We start from the raw sequence: 17,094 nt of genomic DNA, 5'->3' as shown, positions 1-17,094 counted from the left end.
CCCTGATTCATTAAAGTGCTATCCTTTTTCCTCTCTGATTGTAAACAAATAGAAATATGTATGCTATCTACGTAAACACTGCATTCCCTTCCCCAGCCTCTGTGAATACTTAGGTGGTATGGGTGACTGAATGTCCCATGGAAGCTTCGTCATGATATAGTAAAAAAATAATAAGTTAAGTTATAATCCTTCCATATGACTCTTTTGAGCTCTGTTTCCCCATCTGTGAAATGAAGTCTTTGGATTAGATGATTCCATCCTGTTCAAAAATGGAGTAAACAATATCCTTTCTCTAGGGGATTTTCTCTCCTCCTTCTGCCCCCACCCGCCCATCCTCCTCCTCCCCCCAGAGCTTAGGAAATAGTCAACCCATCCATAGGGGCAGTGGCAGGGGGGGAAGGGGGAGAAGTCCTCATGGATTCCCTGGGTCCACTCAACCCTTGCCCACCTCTCCAATATTCACCAATGGGAAAATCCAAGGTTTTTCTGAGCAGGTTTGAATCAGGTCAGCAGTCATATGGGAATTGACTCATAAAACAAAATCTGTGCTAGGCTCTGGGAATACAAAATAAGTGAGTGCCTGTCTTTCAAGGGTCTTTCCATCTCCATGGGGAAGAAAGTCGGAGGAACAGAACTGTAACATAATGAAGTCAGGGCTCTGCAAGCATGTGCTCAGGTTGGGAGGAGCACAGAGGCGCGCCCGTGAACCTATAGCCAGTCTAGAGGGTCTCACATCCGCGGACAGATCCCACAGTAATGTGGGTTCAGATTTGTGCGATTCCGTGGCTAGCTTATACCAAATGGAGTAAACTATAAAGTGTTAGAACTCTAAGGACTGTTGAGCTACTTTCTCAACCTTCTAATATAATCAGATTTCTTTCTATTGGAGGTGAGAGACCAGTGGCTGGAGATCCAGGTCTCCATTAACCTTCACACAATAGGGCTGATAAAGCCCCCTCTTCAAACAATGTCTTGGCAATCACTTTATCAGATGTAATTACATTTTCTAATCTTACAGTGACTTCCTTGCAGGTACTGAGGGATTCAGGTTAAGGATCTTCCCAAAGGTTATCTGTTTAGGTTCTGTCCAGTTTAAGGCTGCAGTTCTAAGCTTTATTAAGCATTGTCCTGCTCTACAGGTGGTGTCCCAGCAGAGCAATCCTCTAAACCTGGACAGATTGACCCCCAGTGCTAGGGGCCATCTAATCAACATCTATCTCTGAACAATGTCATCTGTGCACCACCCATGCCCCTCCCTTCTGCTTGTGGAGCCTGTGACTGATTCACCTCAAAGGCATTTGGTGAAATTCAGACTGAGGAGGTACTTGGTTTGTTTAGTGTGATCACCTGAGCTATTTTCACCTCACAGGTGAGGTCTGGATTATACACGAGGCTCATGGCTGCTAGACCCAAATATTTCAGGAAGCTGTCAGTGTGGATGATGTGATTAGAGACAAGTGGCATTAAAACCTACCCTGGTGTGAGTTTGTGTTAAAAAACAAAACAAAACAAAACAAAAAAAACAGGTAGATGAGTGGCCCAGTTTAGTTTTACGCTTGATCACCATCCAGCACTTCCTATTTGTGAGTTGATTAAAGAGAAAAGCTCAGGCCGAGAGGCAGAGGAGGAAATAACATTAAATATCTTAAAGTTACTCAATTCTTCCTTTTGGTGAATTCCTTTCTTTTTGTGGAAATATTTTTCCTAGTAGTTTTGATGTTATCCAGCTCTGCCCATGCTGCTTGCTTAGTACTGATTTCATTACAAGCCCCCTTACCCTCTCCTTAAACAATAATGAGACAGCGCTATCCACCACATGTAAACCCACAAGGTGAAAAAACTCACTCTTTCTCTTTTCAAGTAAGAATTTAGGATATCCGTTTGGTTCAATCCTATAAACTTGCAGGTCCATTCTTTGGAAATAAATGTGCAATACCTTAATCCCTAACACATTGATTCCTCTCTTATACTATCCGTCCTCATGCTTTACCTCTGCAAGTTACACCCAAGTTCAGAGGCAACTATTAAGATACAAGAACAGCAAAAGTGTCCTGATGAAAACTTCTCCTGTATTTTTGTTGCAAACTTGTGCTTTCAGAAGTGATACATGTTTCTGACATCCAGTTAAGTACTTTAAGACAGAAATGGCAAGATGGGATAAATTAGCACCTGCTCTGATGTGATCAGGGAAGTCATGCCTGATGCAGTTTGGAAGGCTGGTGTCCTGTGAAAACCTGAAAAGTTCATCACAGCTCTGCTGCTAAGCCAGCTCTGAAAATCTGAGTCACTGGACCACTATGTACCTTGAAATTTACCTCTTTTTTTTTTGAGAGAGAAAGGGAGAGGGAGCTTGGGGGGGGGGGCGAGGGGAGTGGGGTGTGAGCGGAGGAGGAAGGAGAAGCAGACTCCTTGCCAAGCAGGGAGCCCGCCTTGGGGCTCAATCCCAGGACCCTGCGATCATGACCTGAGCCGAAGGCAGATGCTTAACTGACTGAGCCACCCAGGAGCCCCTGAAATTTACCTTTTTATGAGGGAATGGGACCTGTGATGGCACTTCTAGTTCTAAAATGCTAAAATGTTCTGAAGGTTGTATTGATCAAACACAGATAGTCTGTAGGTACACGGGGACCTAAACTTGGACAGGGCACCTTTTTTTCTTGTTCCATCTTTAACTTATGGGAACTGTTTAGTCTAACCTATTTAAAAAGAGTGGTGCCATTAATGCCAAGATGAAGACTGTCAGCAAAAAAATTGCTTGTCTCCACTCTTCCTACCCCCAATAGCACCTCAGACCTGGAGGCCTGAGCGCTCTGTCTCTCTGTAATACATGCGTGGGGGGGCGACATTGAGTGTAAGCACACAAGCTGTGGAAAGAATTCATAGAGGACACAGAAGTTCAAGAATGGAATGGCCTCCAGGCTGTCCAAAGTATCTCCTTTCCAAGCTTACTTTGTATTAGAGAACATGGTCTAGAATCACAGCCAGCCAGAACTAAAGGATGAAGTCCATTTTCCATGAGGGAGGGCCCTTCTCCACCTAACATCTTTCCTCTCATATTCTTACAAAATGATGACTTGCTAGCCCTCTAAGTGTGGACTCTCCCTTGAATTTCCCGTTGGCTGGCTTGCACCATAGCTAACACTGAACTCTCTGATAGCCTCCTCTTGTGAGTAAGCTGTGGACAAATTTCCAAAAGAAGCGGGTGGGAGTGGACATTCAGGCCAGGGAGCAAAGGCCAGGAGAGGAGCCAACATGCAAGTGGCTGACAAACACTGAGCAGAGGTTCTCCAAATCGGTTACCCATCAGAATCACTTGGGGAGCTTAGGGAGGATTCACTGCTCTGGTTGCACTCCAGATTAATGAATAGGACCTCTTAGGGAGCTTAGGGAGGATTCACTGCTCTCGTTGCACTCCAGATTAATGAATAAGATCACAGACATCTGTGATCTTGTGTGCAGCCACATTTGAGAACCAGTATCCTGGACTGCAAAGAATGAGCCCAAAGAAAGGCCAAGGGTGAGCCTGAGGGCTGACACTGGAAAGTAGGTGGAGGAAGTAATGAGGCCCTTCATGACTTTTCTGTCTTTTGATGATGAGAGGAACATGACTAGATGCTGCTGGTGGTGAATAAGTAATGGCAAGACAACAGTGAAGCAGGAAAGACGGTGAAAAGGCTGCTGCCATAATGCCTGGGCAGGCCTAATTCCAGACACAGTGAGGCTCCGGAGCACAGAGAAGGTGGGGTTGAGATAGTAGAAGAAGTGATATGGGAAGAGTCAGGGAGTAGAGTCAGCTACATAACCAAAGGGGATGAAGAATGAAGAGTGGCTCATGACTATCCAAAGCAGCCTCATCGGCTCCCACTACTGTTTTTAGGATGTGCCAGCTGGAACATGCTTACAAGAGCAGCTTTTGGGCCCCTGCACTGTGCTGTCATGCCAGCCACAGGAATCACTCACTCCCCACAGGTGAGTAGACAGATTCAGAAGAGCAGGAGTTACTATCTCCAGGCCAGTAGTGACCCACATCTACAGCTTAGGGCCCCGAACAGGTTCCATCAGCCCCGTGGAAGAATCTATCAAGTGACCATTTTTTCCAAACCAAAAATTGGAACACATGAGCTGCCCATGAATTTGTATAACACTTCAAGTATAATCTCTGAGACATGATTTGGATACCAAAATATTGAAATTTCTAGGTCCTTCTTACTTTTTAATAGAATATAAAGATAAGGTATTTAAAACAGGAGTATTCCAGAAAATCCTGGAGGTATAATCTCTGTAATCATATATGATATATATTGCACACTTGGTAGAAAATCTTGAAAATGTTCACCAAAAATGAGGATATTAGCACAGAAAGAGTAACAGGCTTTCTTATTCTTACAAATAAAATCAGAAGTAATACTCAATGTGAAGCTACCCAACTTAATTCAGTTCTTCTCTGTGCTACCTCTGCCATGTTATTTTTAGTTACTGATTCAACTTTACAAAGTGAAAATGAGCATAAGTCTTCTAAAGTCTTTGATAACTCAAACCTATACAAAGTTGTTTTGAGAGAGGAAGGAGGAACCAAGAAATAGAGTTTCCAGAAATGACAAAATAAAAAGAAAATCCTTTTATTATTATGTCTACAGAAAAATAGTAATTTGAATTATGAAATAAAGTTATGAGCAAGAGACCCAGCCCTACAATTGCAAATTTAAGTAGGTATTTAGCATTTAGTCCATTCGTAGATTTATTTCAGGGTACCAATAAGTTATAGCATCAAATAAAGGCTGCTGAATGGAGTACTTGGTCCCAGCCTGGTAATGCCCCACAACTTCTAGGAGACCCCAGCAGGTCCTCTTTTCTGGCCCTCAGAAACCACTTCTGTTTAATGAGTCACTGTAATAAATAAATGGTTTTTCTACCCTGCTGCCCATTGGAACCACCTACAGAGATTTTTAAACATATCAATGCCCCTAGAAATTTCCAAAACTGTTAAATTGGACTCTGGTAAATGGGTCCTTGGCACCAATAGCTTTAAAAGCTCCCCAACTGATTCTAATGCATTGCCAGAGTTGAGAATTACTGGATGAGTGACATGATTTCTATGTTCTCTGTCAAAAACTAGGTTTCTGGGGCACCTGGGTGGCTCAGTAGGTTGGGCGTCCAACTCTTGTTTTTCACTCAAGTCATGATTTCAGTGTCATGGGATGGAGCTCCACATCAGGCTCTGTGCTCAGCGAGTAGTCTGCTTGTCCCTCTCTCTCTCTGCTTCTCCCCCTGCTCACTCTCTCTTTCTCAAATAAATAAATAAATACAATCTTTAGGGAAAAAAAACTAGGTTTCTATTTCATGGGGCACTTCTCCCTCAGACTCTCATTCCAAAAAGAAAATCCAGAATAGCACAAGCTTCCTTTTGTTTTCAGCTGTGAGATATACACATGCAAAGACACCGCACATAGAGGTCAAGACTGATATTTTAAAAGGGGAAATGCTTTCAGACTTTAAGTATGACCCTTAACATCACAATGCCTTGGTTTGTTTTAAGGAGAAATTCTAAATTACTTCTAAAAGGTATCTAGTGTTTTCAGGTGCACTGTAAGTTCTTCAGGTGTGCAAAAAGAAAATGAAAAGTGGACAGAGCCTCTGGCCAGGGACAAGCACTGTGCTGTGAGGCCAGCACTCACGTGGGAAACTAGCTCTCCATGGTGGTGGCCGTCTTGCTACTAACCTTTATGCCAGTGGAGTGAGCAGTTTCTCTAAATACAATAGAACCTCTGCCACTTTGAAGATAAGCTCACACAGGCTGCTTAAAACAATAATTCTGTACTTTCTTTCCTGTTTCTAGATTTATTTTAAGTATTAGTATAAAATGTCAGAGCAGCTGATAGCAGCCAGATCAGTTTGTATAAAACTCAACTGCCTGTTTGTAGTATATTACAGCTATATTTGACACAGGAAAGCACTTAATCATGCATGCTATCAGCACACCACACCCAGCTTTGTGAGGACCCTTGGAGGCTATGAGATTTATCACTGTGAACTTGAACTGGATGGACAGGCCCTAATGGATAATGCAGGCTGCTTCTGAGAAGTTAGGGCTAAAAGTGTACCATCCACAACCCAACTGCCAAGAGAAAGGTCAGGAATGTAAAGCCACCTCCCAGGAATGGCCTGAGTGCATCCCACCTATGCCCTGACTTTTATCTCAAGTTGTTGAAATTTTGTGAGTTTAAATCTGATGACATTGTGAGAACCTCCCCATGCCCCATTTTGCCTTCAAAATTGCTTTTTGTGAGGGCCCCTAGCCACATATTTCTCTTCATGCCAACTGATAAGTGACACTGCTTACACGGAAGAGGCTAGCCCTTGCGGGGCATCTGCCACCCTGGTAGGGGCTGGGCGATCATTTCCTCCATTTTCCGTATTGAGCTGACCAAGGGGAGACTGTGCATGGGGAACCCCAATCCAGAAGTCCTGGCTCTACATCCTTCCTTTTAAATGTGAAGTGTTTGGGCCATGTGAGCTGGTGTTTGCATTTCACTAGAACTCAAGAAATCTGGATTCCACTCAGTTTCAACATTCTGTAGTGAATATGCAACCTTACCCAAATCATCTCTGACTTTTGTTTCCCCCTCTGTAATGGGGATGACTGGGGATGTACCCAGGGAAGATGAACCCAGATGGGAATGCACATCTCAGAGGATTAGAATAGAATGAATAGGAAAGTATCATCATTTTTCATTAAATATTAATATTATTACATACCTGTTTGGAATTACACTCTGTAATCAGACTGGCTGGTCACAGCTCCACTCTTCCAAGGCACTTACTAAATTTCTCCTAGCCTCACTTACTTCAATTGTAAAATAGCAATAGTAGGATCCATAGATTTTTTTTTCTTTTTATTATGGACATTTTCAAACATTTTTTAAATTTTTTAAAAATGTATTTGTTTATTTGAGAGAGAGAGAGAGTACATGTTCACACAAGGGGAGAGAGGCAGCGGGAGAGAGAAAATCCTCAAGGAGACTCCCCACTGAGCACCAAGGTCCTGCTGAGGACCCGGAGATCATGACTTGAGCCGAAATCAAGAGTCAGATGCTTAACCAACTGAGCCACCCAGGCACCCCTCAAACATATTTTTAAAAAGTAGAGAGAATAGTAGAATGAACCATCATGTATACATCACCTGTCCCAAGCATTTTTTCCTAAATTCTTTTACACCAAATCCCAGGCATCATGCCATTTTCACCCATCTTTGACTAATTAGGATATATACTTTCTAATATCACCACCATGCCATTGTCACACCTAGCAAAATTAACAATAATTCTTTGTCCTCTGATAGCTAGTCCATAGTCAATTTCCCTGATTGTCTCAAAAAAATATTTTTACAGCTGGTTTATTCATTCAGAAGGCCAAGAAAATCCAAATGTTGAATGTGGTTACTATGTATCTTGAGCCACTTGTATTCTTTTTTTTTTTTTTTTAAGATTTTATTTATTTTAGGGGCACCTGGGTGGCTCAATCAGTTAAATGTCTGGCTTGGGCTCAGGTCATAATCTCAGGGTCCTGGGATGGAGCCTCGGGCTCCCTCACTTCTCCCTATCCCTCTGCCACCACCCCACCTTGTGCTCACTTTCTCTGTATTTGTGGGAGCACATGTGTGCAGGGGGAGGGGCAGAAGAAGAGGGAGAAGGAGAGAAGCAGAATCCCCACTGAACACAGAGGTGGGGGCATGGTCTCACGACAAGACTCTGAGATCATGACCTGAGCCCAAATCAGGAGTTGGTCACTCAACCCACTGAGCCACCCAGGTGCCCCTTAAGCCACTTGGATTCTAATAACCATTCCCTCTCTCTCTTTAAATCACAACATTGTTTTGTTGGAGTAGCCTTATCATTTATCCTGTGGAATGCTCCACCTTCTGGATTAGGTGGACTGCTTCCTTCTAGTGGTACTTAACTTTTCTTCCCTCCATTTTCCATATCTTGTAGGTTTGATGGTAAGGATTACATGAGTTAATATTTGTAAAACATTTAGCGCATGTATTAGTTTGCTAGGGCTGCTATAACAAAGTCTCACAAACTGGGTAGATTAAACAAGAGAAATTTATCCTATCATATCACAGTTCTGGAGGCCAGAAGTCCATAATCAAGGTGTGGGCAGGGTTGGTTCCTTCTGAGGGCCAGGAGAGGACATGCTCCAGTCCTCTACTCCATCTTGTAGATGGTCATCCTCTCCCATGTCTTCACATCACTTTCCCTATATTTGTGTCTGCTTCTGTGTCCAAATTTTCCCCTTCTGTAAAGACACCAGTCATATTGGATTAGGATCTAAGCTCATGACTTCATCTTAACTAATCACATCAGCAATGACCCTATTTCCAAATAAGGTCACATTCTGAGATGTTGAGGGTTTAAACTTCAACATGTAAATTTTGTGAGGACACAATTCAACCCATAATAGCACAAAACCTGGCACATTGTAAAATTTCTATAAATGTTAACTAAGTTGTCAATAATGTCATTATTATTATTGTATTATTACTCACTTAAGGATTAAGTGAGTTAATACATGTAAAATATTGAACACAAGACTTAGCACAGAGTAAAATTTCTATAAACATTAGCTATGAAACTGTAACATGTTACCTTATTAAATATTTAGCAATTTTTTTTAAGATTTTATTTATTTATTTGACAGAGAGTGAGAGAGGGAACACAGCAGGGGGAGTAGGAGAGGAAGAAGCAGACTCCCCACTGAGCAGGGAGCCAGATGCGGGGCTCGATCCCAGGACCCTGGGATCATGACCTGAGCTGAAGGCAAACGCTTAAGGACTGAGCCACTCAGGTGCTCCAATATTTAGCAATTTTTAAATACTAATTGATATACGTGTTAGAATGTTACTTAATAGCTTATTCATACCAATTTAAATTCATAAGACTCAATCAGAATGAGCCACAGGCCAAATAAATTTTAACAGTTAGGGGGACAGGAACGGGAAGGCCTAGAAGAAAAGAGGCCTCAGTGGGCACCTGACAAGCTCTGAGGCCAGCTCAGGGAAGGTCAAGTGGCTTTCCTACATTACCAGCTACACAACTCTGGGAAAGTCCCTTCCTCAGATTAAGTTTTCCTCTTCTCTAAAATGATCAAACATGAGATATTCTCCAAACCCCTTTTCACAAAATTCTAGGTTTAGGGTACCTGGGGGGACCAGTCAGTTAAGCAACTGACTCTTGGTTTTGGCTCAGGTTGTGATCTCAGGATCGTGGGACTGAGCCCCGAGTTGGGCTCCACGCTCAGTGTGGAGTCTGCCTAAGATTCTCTTTCCCTCTCCTCTGCCCCTCCACCTTCTTTAAAATAAATTTTAAAATCTTAAAAAAAATAAAATTCTAGGTTCTATAAGGAAAAGGATGATGAAAAGCATAGCAGGCAACTGCCATTTATAATTGCAAGGAAGTTATCTTACAATATTAGTAGTATCAGAAAATTTTACTAATTATAAGGCAGTAAATCATTCTTAAAATGCACTAGAAAAAATTATTTTAGCAAAAGTAGTCAAGTCGACATGTGTCAATCTTCTTTTATACCTCTTTTTTTTTCACTTTGGTTTCTCCCTAGTTGTTTGTTGTGTTTTGTGGTTTGTTTGTTTTTTTCCCTATTTCACGGACCATTTGTATTTGAAATTTTTTGGCTAATGGTGTTGTTTGTGGTTATTTCTTTCCTGGTTTTTAAGCCTTTAACCAGTTATTTTCTTTGTCTCTTGTTACCACTTTTTTAATCACTAAGCTCTCTTTCCTGACATTTCTATTCCCCTCCCTTGTACATTTTTTCCCTCTTATTCATTTCTTTCTTCTCTCATCTGGATGAAAGAGCCAAAGTTCTTTTGGTATAAAGATGGAATCACTTACAGCATCCCAATGAGATTTCATGCTGAAAAATCTCTGCTTACCTTTGTCAGACGAGAGCAGTAACACAGAAAGTTGCATGGCTGGGAGGAAGACACAAGAGCTCAGCGTAGAACCAGAGCTCTTTAGAACTTTACATGTGCCCAAATCTTCTGCCCCACATCCAACAGAAAGTCTTTCATCCCCTGCTGCAACATTTCTCCTCTGGGGGCAACTCTACTAGGAAGCTCCGCCAACAGGTGTATTAACTGCCCAGTAGCCCATTGGGAAGACTGGTAGATGGGCGTGATAAATCAGGAGCAGATCCTGCTGTAGAGCCAGGAGAAAACACAGCCTTTCATGATGTTGAGCATTTTCAGAAGAGTGATAATACCCTTTCAGGTCATCAGAAATGCTTACTAATTGAGAAGAAAGCCTCAAGTCTACTGAGGGTTCTTAACATCTTTGCATTGTCATTGCCATAGTGAGAAGGGCTGAAGGGCAGCTGCAGGGGGATGTGGAGAGAGCGGGGACAATGAGTTTCCAGCAGTGGGAAGAGTGGGGCTGCCCAGACCAGGAGACCCATGTAGGGCACTGGAGATATTGGGCCATTGCTGTGGCACCTTTTTCTCCTGTTCGCATCCATCCCCCAGGAAGACTTTTGAACTTGTTAGCTTCCCTAGTAGACTTCTTTCCTGAAAAGACAGCTCCCATTAGAAAAAATTACATGGCCTTTCTGTCTCAGACCAATTTCATTTGCTTGGACAGTATAAGGCAGTGCTTCCCTAAAACCTGATTACCCTGGGTAAACTGAAAAGCCAAGATGATATAACCAGAGTTTGGCAACTCTCCAGATATGAGGGGTAAATGATGAGGAAAGAGTCAAAGACAGTATCAAATTTCTAATTCAGAGCTCCTAGAAAGATGATATACTATATAAAGAATAGGAAAAAGTAGAATCTGTCAAAGTATTAATAATCTCAGAACTTCCCTCACCACCAACCCTCTATTTTAATTTTTTGTGGTAGAGGGTCTATTGGAAGTGGTCCATAATTGCAGGGGCCATATTTCACTTCCATGTTCCTTTAGAAATATGGAAAGAACAGAGTTCAGTGTTTCCATTTGTTTTTCTTTCATTTTTAAGGACATTAAAATCTTTTTTGGCTCTGCCCCTCACACTTTCCTCTATGTCTCACTTGTCAGAATTATGTCACCTGAATGTTCTTATATGTGTCACTAACAACACAAATAATATTAACCTGATAGCTTGGACCAATCAAGATTCAACATTCTGGGAACGCCTGGGTGGTTGGTTAAGCTGACTCTTGATTTTGGTTCAGGTCATGATCTCAGGGTCATGAGATCAAGACCCACAATGGGCTCTCCGCTCAGCTGGGAGTCTGCTTCTCTCCTCCTCCTCTCCCTTTGCCCCTCCTCCTGCTCTCTCTCTCTCTCTCTTTTTTCTCTTTTCTCTCAAAATAAATAAAGAAAATCTTAAAAAAAAAAAAAGATTCAACACTCTATACCTGGGGGAGGAACCCTGGATGCCAGACACAGAAACAAAATCTAGATTCTGTTATCAAAGGGGAAAGAGGGGGAGAAGTGTAGCTGTTAGGTGGACAATCAACGGGATTTACTGCAACATGCACATTGTTGCTGGCACTTTTACTTGAAGCAGTTTAGACCCATCCCACAGATGTTTAGACAGATCTAGATCTGGACAATGAAATATCTGAGAGTCTTCCATTGCTTTGCAAAAGAAAGAAAAAGCACCATTATTATGTGCCAAGTACTATGTACCAGGCACTTTGCTGAGCATTCTAACTAAGCCTATTAGTTCATTTAGCTCTGCAAAGTGAATGCCTTATCCCCATTTACACAAATTAAAGAAAACAAAAACAAAAACTTTGCTTCAAGGAAGGTAACATACTTGTCAAAGTCGCACAGTCAAGTGACAGAGGTGAGAGCCAGCCCAGTCTTAGGGTCAAAGCCCCTACTTTTCCAGTATACATCTCTACCATGTAATTTCCAAGACAAGCACATGGAAGCAGAGGCAGGTAGGGTCTCTTTGTGACAGTGGGCTGGGGAGAGGAGAGTTTTATGCCCTCCCACAGGTACTGTGCTGCTTCAGAATATGAGGCTAATGGTAGAGGTACCAAGAAGTCCTAGAGCTTGTGCAGGGGGAGCTGCTGGCTGTTTGAGGACCATCTGGTAAACCAAGAGTTAAAGTGGACAGGGCTTCCATCTCTTTCTGCCCAGGAAAGGTGAATGCTCAGCATTGCTGATTGTAATGGGAGAAATAGGGCTGACTTGTAAAACTCTCAGACACATATACTAGGGAGTCAGATTATTTCTTAAAACTTTGCTTTAGGAAATCTGAAATCCACTCTGTAGCCATCCAAATTACAAATCAAGGCTAATGACACAGTTTGTGTTGCACTCCACAATGAACAAAGTGTTTCCATGTGCAGTATCTTGTCTGTTATCCCCTCTCAGATGATGAAATTTAGGCTGTAAACCAGCGCTGTCCCAGGGAACTTTCCATGACAATGGAAATGGACCTGTCTGCCCAATACAGTAGCTACAAGCCACATTTAGCTACTGAGCACATGAAATGTGACTAGTGGGACTGAGGAAGTGAGTTTTTTAGTTTAAACTAATTGTAGTTTAAGTTTAAAGATCCACGTATGGCTAGTGGCTACTAAAGTGAGCAGGGCAGTGGTAGGTGTTGAGTGACTTATGCAAGTTTAGTGCTTTAGTAAGCTCGACAACTCTATTTGTGGTAACACATTGCAAAAGGAATTCTTCCTGGGCTCCTTGAGTTAATTATCAACCTGATTTAAGTGTTGGAAATTAAATTCTGTTGTGAAAACTTCTCAAGTATGAATTCGATAAGGGGAAGGAAACAAAAATAGTTGAACTGAACTTTCCCTTATGTCAGTTAGATCTGAATTTGTTGGGCAATGGGAGCATAATATATATTCCATCACCTGAGTGAAGTTTTCCAGTCAGGTTGTGGGTAGAAGAATGAGCTTCTGAACCCAATAGCATAGGCAATTGCATAAGATAGCCTATTTACTGAGGGGCACAGCCATAACTGTCCTTCACCTTCTGAGAGAAAAAACAGAATCAAAGTCTCCCTTGTAATTTACTCTGATAGCCATAAATTCCAGAAGGTTCTAGGCACCAAACAGAAATCATTATCTGACACGACTCCTGTATATCAACACCGGTTAGGCCCAGTGAGGAGATTTAGAGAGAGCAGGAGGAGTACAGAAAGTGATGGGCTTTCATCTGTGAAATCTCATGCTTTAACAAAAAAAAGAGAGGGGGAAGGGGTGCCTGGGTGGGTCAGGCGGGTAAGCATCCAACTCTTGGTTTCAGCTCAGGTCATGATCTCAGGGTGGTGGTTTCAAGCCCCAAGTCGGGCTCTGTGCTCAGTGTGGAGTCTGCTTGAGAGTCTCTCTCTCTCTCCCTCTCTCTCTTTTCCCCTCCACTCTTCCCTCCTACTTATGCCCCCCCCCCACTCCACTCATGCTCTCTCTCATGCTCTCTCTCTAAAAATAAATAAATAAATAAAATCTTTTATAAAGGGGAGTGAGAGAGGAATAAATAATTAGAGCAAGTCTCCCAGGGAAAATATTTCATCCATTTTGAGGGTGTAAGTATAGTCCTCTATTAATTTAAACAAATCCTTCATCCTGCAATATGACAAGGACCATCATCCCACTCTTTGTAAGGCCTTAGTAACTATGTCTTTATCTGGACTCTTTGCCTACTAAGGGATTTTGGAAATGGTTGAGAAAATCTGCCAATGACAACATCCACACCTCCCCCTCAACCATGACCTTTAGGAGGCTCTGGTTGCCCTGTTGCGTGAAGTTGAGGGTTCTCAGAATGTACATTCCTATCTTAACAGCGTGCCTTCAGATAGGTCCCTTCCTTCCTGAACAGATAGAAGTGTAGTTTAGCTGGGCAGGTGACCCTTACCTCCACCCCAGATTTAGTCAGAAAATTCATTTCATCACCATTATTAATAGCTGGGTGTGCTGATGTTTCCTGAACATGATAAGAACCACACAGACTCAGAAGGAAACAAATCCATGACTCGGCACTTTTCCCTCCTATTCGACTGCATTAGAAAGGTTCCTACTGGACCTACAGATAGCTGTGGGGCCCTGGACTCTTGGCCAATGCCTGCTTGAAGATCTAACATTGTGCGATAAGGATGTGCAGCCACTAAAATTCAGAAAAATAGTAGATAGTTTCTGTGTAATACTACTATCTCCCCCTCTGGCTACCTAAGAGTGATGAGCAGAACTGCTTAACTTAATTACAGTGCCAGTTTCTGTTTCCTGAATTCCAATTGGTTTGCCAAAGGGATGGAACCTAATGTTTATACTGTGAATTGTGTACAAGGTGTGTGTGTGTGTGTGTGTGTGTGTGTGTGTGTGTGTGTGTCTCAGATTAGCCTTTTTTTCTCCCTGTGAGATAAGAAATATTCACCTATTTTAAAGATGGGGAAGCTGTGTTTCAGAGAGGTAAATAATTAGCCCAAGATCACACAGCTAATTAGAGAGAGCCAAAATTCAAACCCTGATCCATCGGTCTTCTAGTGCCAAACTGCCACCCAGGCAACATGTGTGCCTGCAAGCAGGGCACCCACTGTTATGGACTGAGTTGTGTCCTCCAAGACATATATGTTGAAGCTCTAACCCCTAAAGTGAGTATATTTGGAGATATGGCCTTCAGAGAGGTAGTTAAGCTTAAATGAGGTCATAAGGGTGGGGCTCTAACCAGATAGAACTGATGTTCTTCTAAGAAGAGAAAGAGACATTGAAGATCCCTCTCTTTCCAAGCACACAGAGAAGAAGCCATGAAAACACAGAAGAGAGTTAGTTTCTACGAGCCAGAATCCAACCCTGTGGGCACCTGATCTCAGACCTCCTGCCTCCAGAACCGTGAGAAAATAAATGGCTGTTGTTCAAGCCCCCTGGGCTGTGGTTCTTTATTATGGCCACCCTAGCAGACTAACAAGCCCAGCTTGGGGCCTCCAAGACTTTCTCTTCAAAACTCCTCATGTAACACTCAGAAAGATATCATGCCCTAAACCCACATCCCACAACGCCTTCCTTATCACCCACCTGCCCTCCAGCAGGGTCAGGGCTAAGATGAGGAGGGTAAGGCACTTTCCCCAGGCACAAAAAAACCCCCAGTAATTTCCCAGAGACACCAAAAAACTCAGTAATTAAGACAAATAACATGTTTTAAATCAGTTAGTACAAAAAATCCATGATGCTTTTGTTACTTTGCATGTTCACCCACAGCTAGCCATGGTTGAGAGATATTTGTCCCTGGCTTTTCAATATAAGTGGTACCCCTGTGAGTGAATCCCAAATTCCATTTTTGAGATAAAGGAACTACCCTTTTTTTCCATGACAGATTATTTTTTTAATTTTTTTAAGTTTTTATTTATTTGAGAGAGAGAAAGAATGAAGGAGCACTAGTGGGGAAGGGGCAGAGGGAGAGGGAAAAGAAGACTCCCTGCTGAGTGAGCCCCACGCGAGGCTCCATCCCAGGACCCTGAGATCATGACTTGAGCTGAACCGACTCAGCCACCCAGGCGCCCCATGACAGATGATTATTAAGCTGTCGATAATAGTCAAGTTTGGGCTGATTGTTGACTATGTTGCAGACTTTGTCCTGGGTGCAGTGTATAATGAGCAAGGGAGATGTAGCCAGCTCATAGGGAGGGCAGTCGGCAGGGGCACAGAAACAAGTAAGGGACAGTATCAGTCTACAGTGCTTGAGCTCCAAGGAGGCATATGCGAAGGAGAGCGATGATGGAAACACATAGAAGACTCGAAAGCCTGACGGAGGGCATCAGGAAAGAATCATGAGGGAAAGAGTCATCTCAGTTTGCCAAATGACAAGGGCAAGGAAACATGGCTCCAGGCATAGGAGAAGCATGTATAAATCCTCCAAGAGGCTTCTGTTGACAAGTGACAAGCATCATGGCATCAAAAGCTCATGACATCGTGTAAGGCCGGTGTGCTTCTTTCTTGCGTACTAGTCCATCAACAAATTCTGTGGGTTCCACGTCAGAACAGATAGTCCAACTACCTTTTTTAAAAATTTTATTATGTTATGTTAATCACCATATATTACATCATTAGTTTTTTTGATGTAGTGTTCCATGATTCATTGGTCCAACTACCTTTGACAAGTCCATTCCTAGCCCCCAGCCTGAGACTCCTGATAAATCTGATCATGCCACTTCTCTGGCCCAAACTTTCCACCTATTTCTCATTCTTACTTGGAATAAAGTCAAATAAGTCAAATAATCTGCCCTGCAAGGCCCCCATCCCATTAGCTCTCTCACCTCATCACTTTATAACAACTCTATAATTTATTGTTTATTGTTTGTAACCCCAATTGACTGCCCAAACAACCACCAGAAAAACTGGATGGTCAAGTCAAGTTTATTAGACTTAATGCAGTAAGGGAGCAGACCACCTTGACAGAATATAAGTAGTATTTAAAAATGAAAAGTTACAGCAGGGTATTTATAAGGGTTTCGGGTTTGAGCTAGGTGATGTCAAATATGATTTTGCAAGGTGGTAAACTGGCTAGAAGTGGGCAATTTATGAAATATTAGCCCAGACCAAATGGCTGAGGACCAGATGGCTTTACTGGGAAAAGCAAAGTGAGAGTCTCATGGGACTTGGTAAATGAACTATTAGTCTTGATAAATAAGCCACTATTTCCTAGTACTGTTTAACACATGAACTGAGAATTATTTCTGTTTCAGTTCTCACACCACAGAATGTAAGCCCTCCATGAGGGCATAGATTTATTTCTCTGTTCATTTCTATCCTATCTTCTATAAGAATGCCTGGCACTGAGTAGGTATCAATAAGTATTTATTGTATGAAAGGATGAATGTTATTATTCTGATTTTTAAAATAAGGAAACTGAGGAGTGCCTGGGTGGCTCAGTTGGTGAAGTGTTAGACTTTTGGTTTCAGCTCAGGTCATGATCTCAGGGTCGTGAGATCAAGCCCCACATCAGGCAGAGCTGAAATATTATTCAGCCTTAAAAAGGAATGACATTCTGATACATACTACAACATGGATGAACATTGAAAACGTATGCTACATGAGGCAAGCCGCACACAAAAGGACAAATATTGTGTGAATCCATTTATATGCAG

The 17,094-nt window shown here is 42.3% G+C and overlaps 1 long non-coding RNA gene across 1 annotated transcript; it reads right to left on the bottom strand.

Annotated features, from left to right (window-relative positions):
* Positions 1-7,453: 7,453 nt before the first annotated feature.
* LOC141372789 (uncharacterized) lies at positions 7,454-12,402 on the bottom strand. The gene is made up of 2 exons (XR_012378202.1): positions 9,947-12,402; positions 7,454-8,295 (listed from the first exon to the last, which is right to left on the bottom strand). It is a non-coding gene; the product is annotated as an uncharacterized lncRNA (long non-coding RNA).
* Between the last annotated feature and the right edge of the window lie 4,692 nt (positions 12,403-17,094).

The sequence above is a fragment of the Callorhinus ursinus genome, unplaced genomic scaffold (genome assembly GCF_003265705.2).
Source record: "Callorhinus ursinus isolate GAN/ISIS: 27379988/994484 unplaced genomic scaffold, GSC_fseal_2.0 scaffold5, whole genome shotgun sequence".
Lineage (NCBI taxonomy): Eukaryota > Metazoa > Chordata > Mammalia > Carnivora > Otariidae > Callorhinus > Callorhinus ursinus.
Note: the sequence above shows the minus strand (reverse complement) of the source record. Positions and strands in the feature narration are given on the sequence as shown.